Genomic DNA, 22286 nt, shown 5'->3' with positions numbered 1-22286 from the left:
TTTTGACAGTCTTGACCTCTCTGTGTTAACCCCAGTTTTCTCACATACAAAGAAACGGGAACTCCAACCACCTCATGCACAAACTAAATTTCTTATGTGACTCTCAGTGGAAGAAATGAAGTCAGGATAGGAGTGTGACGGGAAGCTATTTCATTTCTCAGAACAACAGAAGCTATAGTTTGAATAACATTCCTGGGTTTCAGCAAGTAATTAGTGATCTCTCTTCCAGGATTTGAATAGCTAGAGAATGCATTTTCTGTCCTCAGAGGAACAGGGAAAGCTGGGCAGCTACAGTAGCACAGTAACTGAGACTTAGATAAGTGAACTTTTTTTTATTTATTTATTTATTTATTTATTTATTCATTCATTTATTTAAGAGATTTAAATTATTTGATTTTTGTAAATATACTGTAGCGGTCAGACTCACCAGAAGAGGGCATCAGATGCCACCTTAGATGGTTGCATGCCATGATGTGTTTAATGGGAATTGAACTCAGGACCTTTGAAAAACAGTCACTGCTCTTAAATGCTGAATAACCTAACCAGCATAAACGACATTTTATTATTATTATTATTATTATTATTATTATTATTATTATTATTATTATTCTGCAACTATAAACAGATCAAGACTTACCCTCCTCCAATGCTCTTCCCACTACCCTGTCTCAAGAAGAACCTACAAAAAAGAAAGACACAATTATAGCTGCCCCTTGACCCCAGCACTAAATGAAGAAAAATTTTACTTTTTCTGAACTATGTAGATTTTCTGTTGACTGGGCTCATAGCTTGATACTTGAAATCTGGATAGACTACGCAAAGTGGATCTGCTTTTGGAGGAATTTGCTTACCTTGGAGGAGTTGGAAACAGTGAACAAGGATTGATCCACCACCTAATCCCTTGCTGAGAACAAAGTCTACTCTTCACAGCCTGGTAACTTGGTAAGCAGGCTAAGCAGGCATGTCTAACAAGCCAATACATGTGGGTAAATGTTTGTCCATTGGGTACATAGGGGGAGAATTTCATTGACTAAGATGAATATATCCCTTGTCCACTAAGTTCTTATCACATTCAAGGAAACTTTGATTCATTTTGTCTACCTGGGTCCCACAAACATTCTCATTCTCAATGCATTTCTTCACTGATAGGACCCTTGAGGGAACTGAGGGTGTTAGATAAAACAATGGACAACAAAATGCTACATTGTAGAAATCAAGGCCTTCTAATAAGAAACACTTCTTTGTAGCTGTAAATTTAGCAGGAGGGAAAATTGCAACCAACATCTGATAATTAAGCTGATATCAGGTACACAGGCCTTTTGACTAACTATACAATGATGGAAAGAAAGCATCAAAAATTATCATGAGATACAAAAAAAGACTTAAAAATGAGTCAGAACTCTCTCACCTAATACTAAGTGGTCCCAGTGAGGGTCACAAATGACATGAAGTGTATTTGCTTGAGCCACAGATACTCTGTTGGATTCCTCAGATGTACAGATGTGTTTGAAAATCTGTCACAGAAGACTGTATTGATATCATACACTAGTTTAGAGAGACCATATCCAAAAGTATAGTATTCCTTCTGCAGAACAGTGTTGAATCTTCTTCACATCACACATTTGTACGTGAGGCTGAAATTAATGTTCTACATAGATGAAAGCATTCCCTCAATCCTTGTCTCAGCAATTTGTTTTTTTTTTTAATTTGGAAAATGGCTGAGTATTCTGCAGTTTCACACCTGAACTGCAGTGACTGTACCTGAGACTGTATATGTAGAAGACATCTGAGTTGTAGTTGACATTTTTAGCCAGGTTTGTCTCCCCATGATCACTTGGGCCTGAATAAGCATGCATAGACATATTGTAGCTAAGGGAATCATGTAGTAGCCAAAACATTACAGGATCAGACTTCTGTAAATATTTTTCTTTTACACAGGTCAAGGACTGTGTATCAATGGCTGTGTATCATGGGTTATAGATATTACACCATCACTAGATGATAATATATCAAGAAGAATTCCTTATGGCTACACAGATTGATCTAAGTATCCCCACACAATTCTCAGCCAGGAGGGACAAGAAATCACTTAACGTTGAAACTTACAATAATCTGATGTTATTGTATGTGGACTGTTAATACATAATTAAAAACCACCTAAAAAGCACATGCATATATTCAAGATGCTATTCAAAATTTATCCAGAGGCTTTTCACAACCTATATTTAGCACAGAGGGATTGATTCCCCAATTCACATATTCTGATCAGAAGCATTGAGTATTAGGAAAACTATATTAGAACTCACTTGTGTATCACATGACAGTATAACTAGGTAGTCACAGCAAACATGACATTCAGGAAGCATATCCTGAACTTGCCAACAGTAAAGGGAGTGCATTTAGCTGATGAAGTCTGGACATGAATCTCAAATGTCCAAAATACCAGCTGGATTAGCATTTACAGAACAATAAATCTTGATGATTTTCGGGCAAAATTCGAATCTAAATACTCCAAAAAATATTTGTCATTCAGCTCTGAGTCCCTAAGGAGAGATTAATGGTGGATATTATGAATTTAATCTGTACCCCAGAGATATCAGTAACTGGTATAATTTGACGTGATTAGATATGTTAAAGAGGCATACAAAAGAAAGAAGTTCATGCTATCTTTGAACAAGTGTGCTTCTCAAACATGTAGCACGAGTTAATGTGGAGTGACCTACACACACACACACACACACACACAAACACACACACACACACACACACACAAACTACAAATAATTGACTCGCTTTGTTCTGTGTGTGGCACGCTGGATTTATTCAAGATATCAGCTGCGTGCTCCACAAGTAAGTTACACCCAAAGTCAATGAAAAATTTAGAATTCCTCTTCCTTTCTTGAGAAAGCATTCTGTATATGAGTAATGGTTACATTTCAATGTTTAAGAAGGATGACTTAAAAAAAAACAACTGAATCTGACTTTAAACAAGCATTTTAGAGATGTCTAGTGAATCAATTTGATTTTATGGACACAGTTGCTCAGTTCTCATGATTGAAGGACATAACTCTGTAGGGACAATCAGAGGTTCAACAATTCTTCAAGTTGAAAAACCTAAGAAACTATTTTGGCAACAGCTAAATTCAAAATGGAGAAACTTGTGCTTGGGTAAAGTCCAGTACCTAATATTTAAATGAAACAAAGTTATTTTAGATAGCCTTTTAATGGACATCATTCGGAGGAGATAATTGAGCCTTAGTAATTAATGCTTGTGTGCTTACATGGATAGTATGTATACAAGTTTACAGAAACCTTGTCACTGAAAGGAGTCTATGTAAGAAATCTATGAACTGTGGATGGGGAAGCATCCAAATGTTCTCCCACAACATGACCTTCTAGAAAGAGTAGCATAATCTACAATAAAATAATACACTTGAAAGTGAAACTTGGAGGAAAAGCCCTGACATGGCTACATTATCACTGTTAACTGTGACATTTTTCTCTCAGCTTCTGTGGCCAGACATGAAGGCTCTGAAGCAAAGTTGCATCCTGTTGATCTGTGAATTAGCTGATAGAGGCTATCAACTTGGTCACATGAAGCATATGAGAGGTTTGACAAGACAGTATCAGGCCATTTGTGACACTGCCCATCCAATGGAAACATGGAAGTTTTGAGAATCACAGAGTGGGAGTCTCATGTCTGAACTTTGACACCCAGGTAGGCAAAGTGTAATCTGTCAGTTAGCTTCTTGAGTACCATCCACAATCCAAGGGTAGGCTCAGATGAAGCACCGTTGAAGATAGATTTTGTCCCTTGTGAGCTGCATCTCAGGGTATGTGGAAGACCATTCAGCCTCCTGTGACATGTGAGATCAGAGTAATGAGAGGCAGACAGAGGGGACAAATCTGTGCTTTTTTCTGGACCACCATAACTGCATTATCCAGTCTAAGTATTTGCTAATGGAAGTTTAGTGTCTCCCATTGGCATATGCCAATCTGTATGAAATCTGAATAGAACAACAGACTCCAGGATTCTTTCTTAGTTACAGGGATTTACAGATAGTCATTTATACCTTGTCTTCTAGATTCACAAATTATTTTCTGACTTCATATACACAAGGTATAGTATTCTTTCACTCTCGCTCTCTGTATGTGTCTTTCTATATTTCTCTGTCTCATCTCTTTTCTCTGTCCGTCTTCCTCTCTCACCTATTTTTCAGCTTTCCTACAACAATATTTACTAATGATAACATATTTCATGTCAGTTTATGCACTTGCTTCTCTCATAAACCCAAATGTGATCTGAACTTGCTGTCTACTAGAGAACCACAATTAAAAATAGAATTGATGTCCTGATCTACTAGACTAGAATTTAACAACTGAGAAGATGTAGAATATTCATAAACTACCAACAAGCCTAGGGTCCAAGGACCATGTATGGAAGGAAAATTTTCAGAGATCAAAGAAATGCATGCCAGGATGACCATGGACTGGCTTCTCTTTACAGGGGCTGCCAGAATCAGGAGAAAGGTAACATGGGGCTTTAATAAACATGCATCATTTAATAATTCCTAGTCTCTTCCCTTATTTTACACTTCCCTGTCTGTATTTTCCTAGTGGATGTTGTACTTAAATGTAGTAGTGCCTGCCTTTCAGGAGTATAGAAGTTGTCACATGTGGCACCCAAACGAAGAATTTGATTTTTCTTCCCTGGCAGAAGCTCCTTACCAATGATCTACAACATTGTATTCCCTATGTCTGCTGCTTTGTTTTGTGTGTGTGTTTGAGTGTGTGTGTGTGTGTGTGTGTGTGTGTGTGTGTGTGTGTCTGTGTTTGTATCTGTCTGTCTGTCTGTCTGTCTTTGTCTGTCTCTTTCTTCCACATGATACCTCTCTATACTTCAGTTTGGCTTCTTAATTGCTCATTCCAAGATTGACCCATCATGCTTTCTCTGAGTGTTTGTTTTGATGACTCAAATAACACCTGTGTTAATCAATGCACCTTTAGCCAGATCTGTGTACACTGATCACATCACAACCAGCCTCATGGCTAAAATAAGTAATTTTTGAGTCTCTGAGGGAAGTTTTTTATCAGAATTTATGTGTTTTCTGTATTCTTCACTCCCCTATCCGAACTGTTTTAGTCTTTGGATCTTCCCCAAGTCTTTGCTTAATTGTGTTTATCTATGTGCCTGGCCTACTGGGAAGACATCATCCCAACCCTCCAATATTACTTAGCAGGAGGAATAGATGAAGAATTTGGAGAAATTGGACATTTAGCTACAGAATATGTCCCCAGGATGGATTAAATGTGTCGAATCAATGCATCACAGACAAGTATTCTAGATTAGGATCTCATTTTATTTTCTTCTTTGTCATTGTGAGTGTGCTACCTAAGGTGGGGAGGACCATTTGTGGGTTGTGTTTGAAAATTGAGTCTTCACTATTCATGCATGAAGGTGGTAAAAAAATACAATGGATCAGTGATATCTCTGGGTTAGAAGGGATAGTGATATAAAGTCTTCACTTGTGTCTCAGGCAAAGATCCGGGAAAGGGCAACTTGGCTTGTTTATTTGGATAAGATCTAGTTAATGGGTAGTTATGTGCTGTTGAAGGGGACTCTCTTCTGGATACTCTAATGTATGCTGGAATTTCCATGGTATTCTCTGTGATGTCACTAGTAGTATGGAAACAGAAACTTCCCTTGTGGCATTTAGTTAGTGCTTATTGGTTTACCAACAGTAATGTTTTTCTGGATGATCAAGCTATTTACAGAGAAAACGAAGAGCATGGAGAGACAAAAGAGAGAGGAAGAAGAAATTAAGATACTTTCTTATTATAGAAGGAAAAACATAAATTATCTGGTGGAAAAGGGTCAGTGAGAGCTGTGTGCTGGTCCTGAGGAGCATCCAAGAGGAGTGGTCTTGGTTCAGGCCTTCTAGGAGTAGGACTTACGTACTGAAGGCTCTGGATTCCTAAAGAAGAGAACCAGTTTCAGGAATATCTGATAATTTTTTTTGGCAGAGAGCCAGGAATTTTCAAGCATGCATCTGGTTTACTATGTGTTCCGTAATTTCATTTGGAATGAGGAGGAATTACTAAACGTGACACAGTGATAAAAGCTTTGACTCTCAGAGTAGAGTATTGAATTTTATCTTCAGTGGATCCCTGGACATGCCATTGGAATTTTATGATAAGAATGGAGACAGGGATACTCCCCTGGACATGCATCAAGGTCTCTTACTCTTTGTCTTGAACTTACATGATAAAGGCTTGGTGGTCCTAAACACTACGGACTCCAGGACTTACTCGCATCCGATCAGATATGAATTGACAATGTCCTAGATTTCTTCATGTCTTGGCCATTTTTTTTGTTAAGGGCCATGGGGACTGCAGAATGGTGTGAGGCATATATCTAGTGATCATGGTTGGGAGAAAGAAAATTGCTAATAGATCCGGCTTGAAGAGAGCTTTCCTCCTATTTCAGTGCTTCCAAGTGTCTGTAGACTTCCCCTTTCCTCATGCTTCATTGAGGGACTAGCATTTTCTCTCTTGTGTCTGGGGCATTACTATGCATGTTCCCTTGTGTTTCTCTATATGGTCTCCTGGGTAGGCATCATCCCAACCATCCACCATCAGTGAGCAACAACAACAGATTAAGAAGTTGTTGAAATTGACTAATGAGCTCCAGAAGAAGTTGGAAAACTCCCAGGAATGCTGAACCATTGAAGCAACAGCATTTTCAGAGAAGTTAGTCATTATGACCTCTTCTTTGTTGACTATCCTTACACCTCCGTGTTAACCTCAGTTTTCTCACACTACAGGAAAATGCAACTGTAATGTCCTCATGTACAAACTCATTTTGTTATGCGTCTCAGAGGCAGGACATAAAGTATGGATAGGAGTGTGATAGGAAGCTATTTAATTTCTCAGAAAAGCAGAAGCTGTGGTTTGAATAACTGTCTGGGGATACAACATGTAATGTGTAATCCCTCATCATGGATTTTAATAGACAGAGAATGTATTTTCTGTCCTCAGAGGAACACAGAAATCTGGTCAGCTACGGAAGCACATTAACTTAAACTTAGTTAACAATGTTTTATTTTTTATTTTAAATATTTATTTTATTTGTTTTGTATGAGTAATCTGTAAATGTCAGACTCAAGAGAAGTGGGAGTTTGAAGCCATTATACATGGTTGTCTGTTACGATGATTTTGCTGGGAATTAAACTTCAGGAACTATGGAAAAACAGTTAGTGCTCTTAAAACCTGAATCATCTCACCAGCCTAAAATACTTTTGATGATGATTGTGATGGTGATAGTGATGGTGATGGTGATGGTGATGGTGATGGTCATGGTGATGATGATGATGAAGATGATGATGAAGAAGATGATTATTATAGTGCAACTCTAAATGGATCAAGATTTACCCTCCTCCAAAGCTCTTCCTCCTCTCCTGTCTCAAGAAGAACCTACAGTAAGGAAGACACCAACAGACCTGCCCATCCTCCCCAGCACTAGACAAAGAAATGTTTTACTTTGTCTTGTTTACAGAGATTTTCTTGTTGTCTGGGCTCATAGCTTCATATCTGAAGAAGGGAGACTATGGAAATGGGAGCTCCTTTTGGAGGAATCTGCTTACATTGGAGGAACAGTAAATAGTGAGCAAAAATAAGATGTTGATCCACCACCTTATCCCTTGCTGAGAACAAAGTCTCCTCTTCACAGCTTGGGAACTGGGTGAGCAGGCTAAGCAAGCATGGCTAACAAGCCAAACCAGATGGGTAAACATTTGTCCATTGGATATACAGGGGGAGCATTTCATTGACTATGCTGACTGTATCTCCTGTCCACTGTGTTCTAATACCATACAAGGAAAATTTCGTGGATTTTTTCTGTCCTGTGTCAGAACAATAGTGTTTCCCTTTCTGAATGCTGTTTCTTCACTGATATGAACCTTGAAAGAATGGAGGGAGCCAATGAAAGCCACAGCCAATAACATTCTACATTCTAGAATATCAAGCCCTTCTCATAAATAACACTTTCTTGTAGCTGTGAATTCAGCAGGGAGGCAAATTAATACCAACCTCTGATCATGCAGCATAAAAATTAGCATGAGATACAAAAAAGACTTAAAAATGAGTCAGATATCTGATACACAGCAAGAAGTGGTCCCAGGCAGGGTCACAAATAACATTACGGTTATTTTGTTGAGCAAGAGTTACTCTCCTGGAGTCTTCAGATATTCATATGTGCTTGAAAATCTGTCACGGAAGACTGTATTGACATCATACTCTATTCCAGAGATACCATACAAAAAAGTATATTATTCCTTCTGAAGTACTGGGTTGAAATTTATTCGCCTCACACATTTGTATGTGAGGCTGAATTTAATGTTCTACATAGATAAAAGCATTCTCTCAATCCTTGCCTTAGTAATTTGTTTTGTTTTGTTTTTTTTTTTAAGTGGGAAAATGGCTGACTATACATCAGGTCCACACCTGAACTGCAGTGACTGTTTCTCAGACTGTATACACAGAGGACATCTGAGAAGTAGTTAACATTTTAATTCGGGGCATCTCCCAATGGATCTGTTTGGGCCTTTATAAGCATGCATATACTTATTTCAGGTAAGGGAATCACGTAGTATCCAAAACATTACAGGATCCGTCTGCTGTAAATATTTTTTTTTACACAAGTGAAGGAAGGTGTATCAAAGGCTGTGTATCAAAGGTTGTAGATATTACACCATCTGTAGAAGATAATATATCAAGAAGAATTCGGTAGGGCTACACACATTGTCTAAATATCCCCACACAATACTAAGCCAGGATGGACAAGAAATCACTTCACGTGGAAACTTAAAATTATCTGATGCTATGGTTATGTGGAGTGTTAATAGATAAAGAAAACCACCTAAAAAGCACATGCATATATACCAGATGCTATTCAAAAATTATTCAGAGGCAGTTTGCAACCTACATTTAGCACAAAGAGATTGATTCCCCACTTCACAGATTCTGATCAGAACCATTGATTATTAAGAGATCTATATTAGAATTCACTTGCATATCACATGTCTGAATAACAAGGTAGTCACAGCAAACATGACATTCGGAAAGCATACCTGGAACTTGTCAACAGTTGAGGGAGTGCATGTAGTAGATGAGGTTTGGGCATGAAACTCAAAAGTCCAAAATACCACTTAGATTTGAGTTTTGAGGACAATAAATACTTAATGAGTTTTGGGACAAAATTTGAATCTAAAGACCCAAAAAATTATGTATCAATCAGTTCTTAACCCCTTTTGAGATTGGTGGATATTATGAATTTAGTCTCTGCCCCTGAGGTATAGGTAAATGGTGCAATTTGAAGTGATCAGATATGCTAAAGAGGCATGCAAAACAAAGGAGGCCATGGTATCATTGAACAACTGTGCTTCTCCAAAACGTAGCACGTTTTACTGTGGAGTGACCTAGACACTAGACACACACACACACACACACACACACACACACACACTCACACACAAACACACACACACAAACACACACACACACACACACACAAAACCCACAAACAATTGACTTCCTTTGTGCTGTGTGGGGCATGCTGGATTTATACAAGATATGAAGTGTATTCTCCTCAAGTAAGTTAAACTCAAACTCAATGAAAAATTTAGAATGCCTCCTCCTTTCTTGAGAAAGCATTCTGTGCATGAGTAATGCTTACATTTAAAGTTTAAGTGGGATGACTTGAAAACAGTAACAACGGAATCCCACTTTGATAACAGCATTTCAGGGATGTGTAGTGATTCAATTTTGATTTTATGAAACTGCAGTTGCTCAGGTCTCATGATTGTAGTATTGAACCAGGTCATTACTAGACATAACTCTGTAGGGACAGTAAGAGCTTGGAAAATTCTTCAAGTTGGAAAACCTAAGAAAGCATATTGGCAACAGCTTAATTCAAAAGGGAAAAACTTGTGCTTGGGTAAGTTCCTGTACCTAAGTCTGAGCAGCTGGTTCAAAGCAAAAGACAAACATTGCATGTAAACAAGGACTACTGGGGACAGAACCTGTTAATAAAATGAAGAAAGCTAAGGGCTTCAGGAAATGTGCATGAGGATGACTTTGAATGGTTGAAATTATATGCTATAAATTTAGTGGAACATATGAGAGGATGAATTTTTGGAATGGTTATCTCCTTAGGAGTGTAAACATTTGAGCTAAGTAAATGATGTAACCTAGGTAGGAAAGGGAAGTGATTTTCCATTCAGACATTGGAATTCCCTTCATGCCGAACATGAACATGGGAGGGTTTCAAAGAAATGATGAAGCAAATCAAGAGCTTCTGAGCATCCAGTAGGAGTCTCAGAGGATTAATTTGTTCTTGTTATGGGGGATTTTCAAGTTGATTATTGGAAATCAGTAAAGAGAAATTCAAATTCTAGAAACCAAATTTTGTAAAAGTCTCATATTAGCTTTAGAAGACCGTCACCTGTAAAGGCTCCAAAAAGGCATAGCCAGATTCACCTTTTAAAATGTATTACAATAGTTGACTTACTGCCTTTACTTTCTGTTCCCAAGGCCAGCCACAGAGTACGACTGTGGTGCTAAACCTTCAGCAAGAGAATTCTGCTTAGCTTAATTAGTGTGTTTTGTTTCTGTTTTGAGTTTTGTTTGCTTCAAGTATTAGTAATGTTGGTTTGGTTGGAAGTTTTGTTATTCATTCTTTATAAATTTTTGTTCTTTTGGTGAATTTGCAGTTCTGTTAATGTCATGCACATTACATTATGATTGTATCATTTAAGCCCTTTTTGAAAAAAATTAATATATATTTTTCAGAATAAAATGTGTTTTTCAACTCATAAGAAACAAGTTTTTTCTTGTGCAGTGTTGCATCCTGTAGTCCCAGAAACCATATGCAGATATAGATCACTGAAATTTGCAGGGTCTTGAGATTCACAATTGTTCCCAGCAAGCCAGAGGTACATGTGTGAAATGGCCTTTCGATGTGTCTAGTGTGGCCTACTCTGTATACCAATTTCATCATGGAAAAGGTATCCATACTGTATCCTTTTGGTCATATATTTCGCTATTCCTAAAGTATAGTACTTTAAGATTGATCACATAGAAAAAATTAATGAGAAAATCAACAGTATTGCTCTAATGATTTTCAGGAAATGAAAACCCTCACCAATGGATTAGAAATGAAAATCAGGAAAATCAGACATAATCTGTCTCTGGTTTCATGAAATATCATCTCAGTGGAAACCACATAGAAGAGATAATGAATTCCATGATTTTAAAAACCTTTTTTATACTTAGTTTTTATGTTGTTGGCCTTGATTCTGTATTTGGTGCCTATTGGGGATAGTTGTTTGGTTCAGATTATTATCTTTGCCATTATTATTGCTATTATTTCTTTATAAATAAATGTTTCACTTGACGTAAGTTCTATATAACACATACATGCAATTCACAGCACGGTTCAAGAGTATGGGAACTGCAAGACCCAATCAGGGAAGATGTTCCTGTTCATCGAGCCCACATTTAGTGATGCAAAAATACCAAAGAAATCCTCAATCAACTCCCTTTGAAACATGGTCTTCTGGAATTTGTAGACATCACAGCCACTAACAACACCAATGCGATTCAAGATTACGTACAGCAGCTCACTGGAGTGAGAATAGTTCCTTGGGCCTTCATAGGTAAAGAAAAACTGCATAGACAGATGCAGTGATCTAATCTCCCTCGAACAGAATGGGGAGCTGATGACTTAACTGAAGCAGATTGGAGCTCTGCCGTTATGAAAGGGGTGGCAGGAAAAACCCGTGCTGACAGCAAACATTCCATCATGCTGATGCCAGTTAACCGGAGAGATGATGTGCATCATGGAGGATGTCACTATTTTCTTATGATTGGGATTCTCAATAAATTGGTTTTATTCTATTACTCAGTGCTAAAGTCTGATGCTGTTTGCCTGCAACCATTGGGTAGGGAAGCTTAACAGATCACACAGGATTGACTATCCATTCTTCATGTGCTGATATGTCTCTACCTCTAAGCCCATATTTAACAATCCAGTGGATCTAAATCTCCTGTGAATCAGTTACTGTTTTTCTAACATGCTAATCTGCTGAGGTGATTTTGCAGACGTCCACTTCCTAATGATTATTAAAACAATGAATGTTGTGAAGTTGTTTATGATCAACACACTGGCCTTTCCCTCCTCATACATGTACTTCTGCATTTACAGCTCTCAAACTTTCCCTACCACAACCCACAGAAGTCCACACTTGTATGAGGATGCTGTCTGAAAACAGATGAAGAGCTTTAGCAGAGATTTTCCTCACTGTAGCAATATTAACAGACACAGCAGACCATATGAAGAATTCAGCTCTGTTCATGAACTGGTTAATTGCCAAGGTAATCCCAAACAGTTGTGAGTACATTCTAGTCAGAGTCCCAGAAAACTCAAATATGAAATGCAAAATTACAGAGCTCTCCTTCAAAGACTGTCTATGAAAGAAGTTGCATGCAGAACACTGTCCAAAAATATTTGTTCCATTCACACTTTTACATTTAGATTTGAAGTCTTGCAATGACGTGTATTAACCATGGAACTGCACGTCTCTTCTCTGGTCTCCAGTGAGAAGGATTCATTGCTAAAAAAGATGTATCTGCAGATGACTAAAAAAATAACAATAAAGAATAGATCTTGATTAAAGATCTGGGATAAAGATGCAACATCCTACCACAAGGATATATATATATATATATATATATATATATATATATATATATATATATATATATATATATGTATGTATGTGTATATATATATATATATATGTGTGTGTGTGTGTGTTTGTGTGTGTGTGTGTGTGTATGTGTTAAATGTCAGACTTGTATGTCTATTATTTTAGGAAAGCTTGAAGATTATTTTTAATGTCGTTTTGAATCTGTTCATAAGGATTTTATTGAGAATATGTGTGTATCGGTGTAAATTAGTCTGTAATACTCAGTCTTCCTCTCTTTCTATGGGTCGTCTGTAATTCTTTCTCCCTCTCTCTGTACCTTTCTGTTTACCTCATTTTCCCCCTGCCTCACTCTCTCTTTTTTTCTCTGTCAACTGTTGGATAATACCAGATTCAAAATAGAAATTTAATGTATTCAATCCTTTTGTCTACTTTATGGAATCGTCTAAGAAATTCAATTCTCTTTAAATGTATAATCAAATTATTAACTGAATACATGTGGTCCTATGATATTTTAGGAGGGAGATATTAAGGCCCGACTCTGTGTCATTGTTCAGTATGGTGCTGTTTAAATTATGCATATTGAGGTGATTTAATACTGGTGTATGCAATACATCTAGTAAATCATTAATGGTTTAAAAATTAATCTAGATTTGGGACTATAATATAAAAAGTTTTTTCTCCACCTCTCCTCTCTTCTCTTTAAGTTTGTTAATTCTACCATTTCTTTAACTAACTTGGCCAGAGGTAATGACAATCTTGTTAATACATTCCACCAATGAACACTTCCTTTCATTCACTATATTGTTGTCCTCATTTTATTGATTTCAGCCATGATGAGTTGGATATACATGCTATACCCCTTCCACAAGACTCAAAGTCCACCCTGAAACAAGATGTAAAGAGACTGTAGGCGCCCAAAATGTGGGGGTGATCACAGGGAAATCGTGTCTTCAGGAAACACAGAGTGCTGACCTCATGAAACATAGCAGCTGTGGTTCCCTGCATATCTTCAAGACAGTCAACAGTGCAGAATGCAGTGTAAATGCCTGAAAGCTGTTACTCCTAACTGACACACTGTGGACAGTTAGTGTGTTCTGTTGGAGGGTTGAACAATTTTTGTAAGGGATCATCATGGGGATATTAAACAGTATTTTAATGTAGAAGGAATACAAAGGTAGGATTCAAAGAAATATAGTGATGTGGGTAAACTAAATGGGAAAATTATTATCAAAATACTTTGGTGGATATTCTCAAAAAAATAAAACAATTAAATATATTACTCAATATTATGTACATAGAGAATGTTTCATTATAGAGGGATGTTTCACAAAGTGACCTTAATGAATTATGTTAGTTACAACAGATCTGCCAATTCTGTGAGTTTAGTGAGAGCACATTATATAATTTGACCATAGTAAATTTAAAGTGGCTATTTTCAAAAATAGTAAGCGTTGTTTCCATGTACACGTTCAAAAATGGGCTTCTATGAATCATAATGTAAAGACACTCTACATACAGAAAAAATAAGTAATTGTGTACATATCTAAACAAAATATTCACAATTGAATTGAATCCTTATACATTACAGAAATGCAAATCAAAATTATTCTGAATTTTTTTCATCCCTTTCAGAAATCTTAGTTTAATAACACATGAGCCAACTTATCTTTACTGTGTTATTGAGAGAGGAGAATATTGCTATTCTCCTTTTGGAAATGCAAACTTCTACAGCAACTTTAGAAATCAGTACGATATTTCTTCATGAATGTAGAAACGGATACACCTAAAGATATAACTTGAGGATATATATCCAAATGATGATTTATTCTATTATAGAGACCCTTGATAATTTGGAGCTATTCATGTTGTTCTTTAACAAATGAATGAATAAGGAAAATATGGTGCATTGACAGACAAGAAAAGGAAAGCATGTAATTTTCAGGACCGTGAATGGGTCTTGTGAAAGTCATCATAGATGACTTAACCTAGATGAAAAAGGGAAAATGGGATACTTATTCACTTAATCTGTATGTTAATTCAGCAAAATGTGTATCTGTATGATCAGTTTAGTGTCCGTTGTCCTCATTTTGGGAAGTACAAGTGCAATTATGAATTACTGAGGGACACTGTCAGGAACAGAAATGTCAAATGTGAAGAGACAGGGAAGAGGGCGACAATGGAGGAAATATAGAGCTGTACAGCTAAAAGTGAGAGAAATTTGAGTCATAGAATGGAAACCTAATGAAGTAGAAACACATTTTTTAATTTTTTTCAAAGTTAATAACAATAGGTACAGGGACAGAAGATAAAATATTGATTGGGTTTATCTATGTAAATTTTCAATAATAAGTACATCTCAAAAATTATAGATTTCAGCTTTCAGTAAACCTGTAGTAGAGATAATGACTATATAGTCCTTAAGGAGTGAGATGTGAATGTCTTTGTTGGAAACATAAATGTATTATATTATTCGTTTGTTACAATAATCTATTCATTTGTTTACATTTCAAATGTCATTTCCCCAATTTGTCTTTCTTCCTTGTATCACCCAATCCATTCTGAACCTCTTTCACTCTAAGATGGTGCTCCCCCATCTATATGCCCACTTCCACTTTAGTCCTCTACCATCCCCCTTTTCTGGGATATGACGTCTCCACAGGACCAACTGACTCCCTTCCTAAAGATGGAAGAAGAGGCAGTTGTCTTCTCCATATGCTCTATGATCTATGTAGCAGAAGCCATGGCCTGGCCCAAGAATACACTAGTTTGTGGTAAATTTCCTGAGCCTCTGGAGGGTAAACGTAATTGATAGTGTTGTTCTTCTTATTAGGTTCCAATCCCCTTCAGATCCTCAGGCAATGCCCTAACCATTCTTTTCTGGCACTCAGTTTCTGTTAAGTGGTTATCTGTATGTGAATCTGTCACCACCAGGTGATGACAGAGTTCCTCAGAGGACAGACATATTAGGGTCTTATCTGCAAGCACAACTTGACATCAGGAAAAGTCTGAGGATTTGGAGTCTGTGGATGAAATTGTTCTTATGGTCGGGTGGTCTCTGGATTGCCTTTCCTTCAGTCTCTGCTCCTTTTTTTGTCTTTGCATTTTTTTAGACTTTGGACATCTATAGGTTAAAGATTTTGAACTGTGTGGGCATCACCTGCTCTTCACAGGTGGGCATGTCTAGCTACAGGAGGCAGACTCTTGTGGTTCTATCTCTTTGGTGCTTAGTATTTCAACTACCACCATCCCACTAAATTTATGGGACTCTCTTGCATACCTGGCATCTGTGACTTTCCTTGGGATACCCAAGTTCAACACCCACCACTAATGCTTATTTTTATTTATCCCAATTTTCCTCTAGATTTCTCTCTTTTCTCTTTATATTGTTTCTACTTTCCTTATTTTGTCCATCCTTCTCTACTTCTAGCAAGGTCCCTCCATTCCACTGTCTTCCATTATCTTTTTGTTCTCTCTTATAAGTGGGTTGCAAGAATCCACAGTTTGGCCTTCTAACATGTTACCCTCCATGTGATAAATGATTTGTGTATTGGGTATACTGATCTTTGGGGCTATCATCCACTCTCACTAAGTACATCCCATGTTATGTCCTTTTGATCTCTGTAATTCACTAATTTCCAGGTCCATCCCTTTGCCTACAGAGTTCTTGGTTTCCTCATTTTAAAAACCTGAGTAGTATTTCTTTGTTTAAATATAGCACAATTTCTGTTTATATTCCTAAGTTGAGTTGATGTATGTCACGATTATTGCCAGCATTTGACTTATGTAAATAAGGCTGCCATGAACATGTTCAACCACATGTCACTGTTATATGTGGATCATCTTTGAGTATTTGCATTGAAGTGAGTGGTAAAGCTGGGTCTTCAGGCAATGGTATTTGCAACATTCTCTGAACCTCCACTTTGATATCCAAAGTGGCTATAAAGATACCAATCCCACCAGCAGTGGAGGAGTGTTCCATTTTCTCTACATCCTAGCATACTCTGCTACTGCATTAGATTTTTGTCTTAGTCACACTGGTGTAATGTAGACTCAAAGTTCATTTCAGTTTTCATTTTTCTGATAACTAAGGATGTTGATCATTTCTTGATGTGTCTCTCAGCTACTGAGATTCCTCAGTTGAAAATACTTGGTATAGCCTTCTAATCCAGTTTAAAAGTTGGGTTACTTGGTTGTGTGGGAATTTACCTCTCTGAATTATTTCTATATTTTTTATTATGGCACTCTACCAGATATAGGGTTGTTTAAAGTCTTTTCCAAATGTGTAGATTTCTGTTTTGTCTTATTGGCAGTTTACTTTGCTTTAAAGAAAATTTTGACATTGACGAGTTTTCATATATTGACTGGTGATCATAGAGCCTGAACCTTTGGTATTTGGTTCTAAAAATTTTCTCCTGTGCAAATGTGTTTTAGGCACTTTCGGACACTTTCCCTTCTGTTGGTTTCAGTGTATATGGTTTTATATAGATTTCCTTGATGCACTTGGACTTGAACTTTTAAGAAAGAGTTAGAAATGGATCAATTGGCACTCAGCTATATCCAGACCAACCGTTAGGGAAGCATCATTTCTTAAAATGCTTTCTGTTATGTACAACATACTTAGTCATCAGGTAAATGCAAATCAAAACAACCCTGGGATTCCACCTCACTTCAGTCAGAATTGCTAAGATCAAAAACTCAGATTATAGTAGATGCTGGAGAGGATGTGGAGAAAGAGGAACACTCCTCCATTGTTGTTGGGATTGCAAACTGGTACAAACTCTCTGAAAATCTGTCATGAATTTCCTCAAAAACTGGACATTGCACTGCCTGAGGACCCAGATGTACCTCCCCTGGGTATATACCCAAAAGATGCTTCAACGTACAACAAACACACATGTTACACTATGTTCATATTAGCCTTATTCATAATATTCATAATATTCAGAAGCTGGAAAGAACCCAGATGCCCTTCACCAGAGGAATGGATACAGAAAACGACATATATTTACACAAAGTAACACTACTTAGCTATCACAAACAATGAGTACATGAAATTCATAGTCAAATGGATGGACGTAGAAAATATCATCCTGAATGATGTTTCCCAATCACAGAAAAACACAAAAAGTATGCACTCATTGATAGGTCGATTTTCACCCAAATGCTCAAATTACCTAACATACAATGCACAGACCGCATGAAACTCAAGAAGGAGGGCCAAAATACAGATAATTCACTCCTTCCTTAAAATATCCATAATAGGAGTAGGGTGGCAATGCTTTTAGGAGACAGAAGGAATGGCCATTCAGAGTCTACTGCTCATGTGGCACACACACACATACACACACACACACACACACACACACACACACACACACACACACACACACACATATATATATATATATATATATATATATATATATATATATATATATATATTCCAAACTTGATAAGATTGATGATGCTAAGAAGTGCATGCTGGCAGGAACTGTATATAGATCCCTCCTGAGAGAGACAGCCAGAGCATGTGAAACAGAGAGACGATCCTTTGGAGGAATGAAAGGAAGGAGTGAAGAAGCTGAAGGAACTTGCAACCTCAAAAGAAAAACTGCCAGTCAACCAGATCCTCCAGGTACTAAACCACAAACCAAAGACTATACATGATCTGACCCTGGGTTCCAACTGCATATGTAGCAGTGAATAGCCTTGTTGGGGCTCAGTGTAAATGCCTCCATGCTTTGGATACCTATAGTGCAGTTTGTGTCTGACACTAATATCTGGGAGAGAAGAGCTTCTAGTTGAGACTTCTTCATCCCAGTCTTTCCACTAATATTACTCTGAATACCATTCCATGACAGTGACTCTTTAGATTTCTGAGTCAATAGGTTTGATTAGCTGGCAGGTTTCTTTTCTTTCTTTCATTTTTTTAAAATTTTTTTTATAAAATTTTATTGCTTTTTTAATTGGATATTTCTACATTTGCATTTCAGATGTTAATTCCTTTCCCAGTTTCTTTTCCATAATTGCCCTATCCGATTCTGTTCTCCTTCTTCTATAACCCACCTTACTGCCCCCTGACATTGCCTTGAACTTGGAGTCAAACCCAGTGAGTACCAAGGACTTCTCCATCCATTGGTGACCAACAAGGCCGTCCTTTGCCACATACACAGTTGGAGCCATAGTTCTGTCCATGTATAGTCTTTGAATATTGGCTTAGGACCTGAAATTTCTGGTTCAGTTACAATGTTTTTCTTAAGGGGTTGAAAGCACCTTCAGCTCTTCTAATCCTTTCTCAAACACAACCAACAAGATGTCCGTTTTCAGTTCACTGGCAGCATAGACTCCTTAGCTTCATCACTCGTTATCTACATTTTTGCTGAGTGTGTGTTTGTGTGTGTGTGTGTGTTTGTGTGTGTGAGTGTGTGTGTGTGTGTGTTTGTGTGTGTGGGTGTGTGTGTGTAGAGCTAAACAATGAATTCTCAACTGAGGAATATCAACATCCTTACCCATCAGGTAAATGGAAATAAAAAATAAATCCTGAGATTTCATAGCACACCAATCAGAATGGCTAGGATATATTTGATCCCTTGTACAGCTATGGTGTTTGGTGTATTTTTAACATGGATTCTTGGCAACTAGGTTAAGAATTTAGAATCCACAAATGATGAAGCCAAATAGACTCCATCGTATTCTTATGAACATACTGAAGTAGAAGATTCTGTGGACCTCAAGCCATCCTCTCCTAGCCAATGTCATGAACCTTATGTTTTGATTGAGTAAAGAATCATGTTAAAACATCCAAAATCCTCAAGTTTGGCCCTGGAAATATAGGAAGGTAGATATTAGAGAACTGCTATCTAATGCGATTGCAGAGCCGCATTATATAGTCTATGTTGTCCTTTGTTTTACTAATGTGTGGTAATTTTTGGGTTAAAATAAGGATGTGGGAGTTTATCATTTAAGTAAATATAAAAATTTTACTCTGTTATATTCACTTTACAACTGGGTTCCCTTTGTTTCAAAATCATAGCAAAAAATGTAATAGGATAATAGAACATTTGAGTACACATTCAGCAATTTATATAAAGTCCACTATCACGGAATGTACAGAAAGAAAATGTAATAAAATAATCACTCAATTAAAGGTCTTTAGGGAAAGTACTGGCCTTTGGAAAAGAGAGATATCTGAGGAAATTGAACTATAGACCAGAGGAATGGAACTGGGAATAAAAATATTATCCAGTAGAATCTCCTACACTCCATATTCCTAGATTTTTGGGACCCATGCCAAACCTCTGACTTACTTTATCCATTCAGAGCATATAGCCACTAATGAAGCAAAGAGAAGTCACTAGCTTTAGAGAGATGGAGTATGTAAACAGTTCCACTGTGTCATACCTGAAAAGGGCACCCTCAAATCTGCACAATGTAAGGAAAGCTCTTTTACCAATAGGCCATGGCAGGTCTTAGAGACATCATCATTAGTTCATTCATGAAAAATCTTTATTATCCTGGAGAGCCATAGCTTATCTATATTGTTACAAGTGTTGCTGTGACTGCAACTGATCTTTAGATGTTCCTTCATTACCTCTAGGGTTTACTAATTGTCCTCTAATTCACAGTAAACAGTCATTTGGGAGTGAGAAAAAAGAAGATGAAGAGATATGAGAAGGGGATTAAGCTGGCTTTCTGTCTTGGTATAAAAAAAGGAAGACATATGTGGTCCTTGGAAAGCTCAATGAGGACAAGATGTTTGTGCGGGATCGCTAAAGAGATAGCCTTGATTTGAGCCTTCTACATATGGAAATAATGAGCTACAAGCCTCTCAGAAGCATCTGAACTTCCCTGTTCTTATGGTTCCTAAAATTCAGAGAGTTTATATCATTCATTTCTTTATTACAAAAGCCAAGTATTGTGAAGAGCACAGTTGTTTTCCTGAGCTCATGACATTTACTCTTTTTGTCAAGAAGAAAGGTACTAATGAAGAAGGGAAGTGCAAATATTGTGTTGCTAGCTCAGAGTAAACACCATGCTTTGGACACCTATAGTGCAGTTTGTGTCTGACACTAATATTATGGAGACAGAAGTGCTTCTAGTTGAGACTTCATCATCTCAGTCTTTACACTAGTATTACTCTGACTACCACTTCATAATTACGAGTCATTATGTGTGATTTCTTGGCAGCTTTTCCTTTCTTTTTTTATTTTTTTAGCAAATTTTATTGCTTTTTTTAACTGGATGTTTCTATATTTAAATTTCAAATATTATTTCCTTTCACAGTGTTCTGCCCATAAGATCCCTAAACATTCCCATTTCCTTCTTCTCTAACCATACTTTCTCCCACATGACATTCCCTTGAACTGAAAGATGTACAGGGAGGACAAGGGCTTATCTTTCCAATGTTGCCCACAAATGCAATCCTTTGCCGCATATGCATTTGGAGCCATAGCTCAGTCCATGTACTTTCTTTATATATTGGTATAGTATGAGAAAGCTCTGGTTCATTGGCATTGTTGTTCTTTTGGGGTTGAAAGCACCTTCAGCTCTTCTAATCCTTTTTCAAAGTTTACTAAGAACAGGTCCATTTTCAGTTCACTAGTCTGCTACTAGCATTCACTTATGTATTTGACATGCTGTATCTGTGTCTCTCAGGAAATATCTTTTTCCGTTTCATGGCAGAATGCACTTCTTACCTTCATAAATCTTATATTGTTTGGTTGTCGTTTGCTTTCCTGATGTCTGGTAATTTTTTGAAAAAATAAGGATTTGGGAGTTTATCATTTGAAGTAGCTACACAGTATTTAGAGTTTTATACTCACTATATAGCTGGACCCACTTGTGACCAAAATCATTGAAGAAATTGGAATTGGGAAACAAAATTTTTGAGTACACATTGAGGAAAATTTACAAAGTTCCTTATCATGTAATTTACAATAAGAAATTGAAATACAATATTCATTCTATTCAAGGTCTGTAGGGAAAATACTGACCTTTGAGAAATGGAGAAACCCTAGAAAATTGAACTGTATGTCACAAGAATGAACCTATGATATATAGAATAAAAATATTATCTAGAAGAATCTCCTACACTCCATGTTCCTAAATCTTTTTTACCCATGCAATGCCCCTTAATAACTTTCTGCAATCCGAGCATGTAGCCACTAGTGAAGCAGAAAGAAGTCTCTACCTTTAGAGAGATGGAGTACATAAGGGTTTCCACTGTGTCACAGGAAACATACCTGGAAAGTGCCAGCTCAAATCTGGTCAATATAAGGAAAGATCTTCAGCAGGTGGGAAATGGGAGTTCTCACTGACATTATCAATAGGCCCTCCCTGAAAACACTCTTGTAACCTGGAGAGCATTAGCTTCTTTTAGGAAGTCACAAGTGTTCTCGTGACTGCAACTGCCTCTCAGATATTACTTCAGTAACTCTAGGTTTTACTAATTGGCCTCTAATTCAGAGCAAATTGTGGAGTGATAACAAAGAGGATGAAGAGATCAGAAATATGGAGAAA

The 22286-nt window shown here is 37.2% G+C and overlaps 1 long non-coding RNA gene across 1 annotated transcript in view; it reads left to right on the top strand.

The window, feature by feature from the left end:
* Positions 1–20813, top strand: part of LOC147998015 (uncharacterized) — a 268242-nt gene extending 247429 nt beyond the window's left edge. Inside the window, exon 5 of the long non-coding RNA XR_015647439.1 lies at positions 20393–20813. This is a non-coding gene — a long non-coding RNA (uncharacterized LOC147998015). The remainder of the gene's footprint in view (positions 1–20392) is intronic.
* Positions 20814–22286: the final 1473 nt, after the last annotated feature.

The sequence above is a fragment of the Rattus norvegicus genome, chromosome Y (assembly GCF_021556685.1).
Source record: "Rattus norvegicus strain SHRSP/BbbUtx chromosome Y, alternate assembly SHRSP_T2T, whole genome shotgun sequence".
In the NCBI taxonomy this organism is placed as follows: Eukaryota; Metazoa; Chordata; class Mammalia; order Rodentia; family Muridae; genus Rattus; species Rattus norvegicus.
This window is presented reverse-complemented; position numbering and strand designations above follow the sequence as displayed.